Source organism: Impatiens glandulifera, chromosome 2 (assembly GCF_907164915.1).
Source record: "Impatiens glandulifera chromosome 2, dImpGla2.1, whole genome shotgun sequence".
NCBI classification, from domain to species: domain Eukaryota; kingdom Viridiplantae; phylum Streptophyta; class Magnoliopsida; order Ericales; family Balsaminaceae; genus Impatiens; species Impatiens glandulifera.
This window is the reverse complement of record NC_061863.1, coordinates 7356240-7358317: the sequence shown is the minus strand read 5'-3', so window position 1 is coordinate 7358317 and position 2078 is coordinate 7356240.

Below are 2078 nucleotides of genomic sequence, written 5' to 3'. Positions count from 1 at the left end.
CCAAATAACGAATTAGACAAAAATATTTGAATCACAATCACCAAGTTTTACGAGAACTATAGTCGAGTTAAGAACTCGAAAAATGCTCACAAAGATTAAAATAAAAATTAAAATTCTAAAGTGAAAAATAATAAGATATGCGTGAAAATAATTAGAGTGGAGGAACATATCATCAAAAATAATTAATTAATGATAAGGGGACAGTTTTGAAAGAGGAATTAGAAACAAACATATTATATGAAAGGTATAAATTATGCAAAGATGAAATAAATAAAATAATAAAGTTATTTTATTTTTAATTATTGTTTAACAAAGTTGTCATGATTTGAGTAAATTTGTTAGAGTTAATTAATTGTTAAATATTTATTAAGGCAGTTAATTTATTGCATTAGTCATTTTGATATTAATTAATTAAAATAATTAACTTTCATTCTGACATTATAACGAATATAAGTCTAAGAATTTATTTAGACTAGAGATAATAATTTATTACTCATTTTATAATTGAGACAATATAAATAAGGTTGAATAAAATCCCGATGATTTTCACTTTGTACAAATTACGATCTCCGATGGATTTGTTCAAAAGACCCTATATCAAAGGACTCTTTTTTTCAACTGCATTACCCACTTAGATTTAGCAAGGAATATAGTAATAATAAATTAATAATTGACTAGTTAAGATTCATTTGTTTGACACCTTTTATTTTGCATGACAGTTCTAGAAAAAAAACTTTATTAATTAAATATTCAACTAATGATTAGATTTTTGGGATGTTCTTTCTCAAGTTTATTTATTTTTATATTTATAATATTGTTAGACAATCAATATTTATTCAATACAAAATTTTATTATAAATAGTCTAATCTATTTTTTTTAGTGTATTGTAGATTAAATATTGAGGTAAAACAAAAACAACTTTGTTAATTAAAGATAGATGTTTGGATCTTCAAGAAATTGTTAAACTAGCATTGTTTTATTTTTTTTCTTTATAATTTCTTGTTCTTAAACTAGCATTAATTTTTAATTAGAGTCTAACTTAATGTCAAGTTCATTATTTTACAATTGGAAAAAAAAAATTTGTCTTGCGTTATCTCGAACTTGAATTAAAAAGATTGTAATAATTGTTTGATTTTCTTGGTTACACATGTATAGACACTAAAATTTTACCCCTCTAATTTTATAAAATAAATTAAATCTTGAGCATGTTTTTTACAAATTTATATACAGGTTTATTGCACGAATTTTAAAATAAATAATTATTTTTTGAGACGACATCTCTTCGATCGGACTCCGAAAATAATTAATTTTGGACTATACAAACTCAAAATTTATCTATTATTAATGTTATTTTTATTTATTTTATAGCTATTTTGAAAGAAAAAAAAAGGCTGAATTTTGACCGGAAAAATGTTCATGCCAACAAGCCTCCGGGCAGTCCTATCAATATTAATTATTAAATATTAATATAGTATAAAGATATGGAATAAGAAAATTATAAAAATAAATTTATTGACTCATAAATATTTGAAATACCATTTGATGCTATCTTTATTTTAGGAAACCCAATGGTGGATAAACTGTACAAGTTTAATTGTTGGCTAAGGCTTCTGACCCAACTCCACTTGTTCTTTATAATAATTTTATTTTTATTAGTTTTGCTCTTAGATTTTGAATTTATTTTATTATTTTATTTTTATTAAACTTATAAACGCGTATTGACCGTTTGCCTTTGTTAATTAAGTTTAGCTAATAAAATAACAAAAAATATATATATAAAAACACAAATTTCTCTTTCATCTCTTTTATCTTACTTATAATTTCAATTTTTTCCTTTCTTTTTTGAAATTATATTTTTAATATTATTTTTCATTCATTCCTTTTATTCTTTTATTATTAATTAACCTAGAAAAAAAATGAAAGAAAACTAGTACAGAGGATATCATCCTTGTGAGATGATGGGTGTTGAAAGACACCATTTGAAATTGAGTCAAAAAGTGTTTACAAGTTTCAGATTAAAACGTTCTTAATATATAATTATAATAATAATAATTAAAACGTTAATAATAATAATACT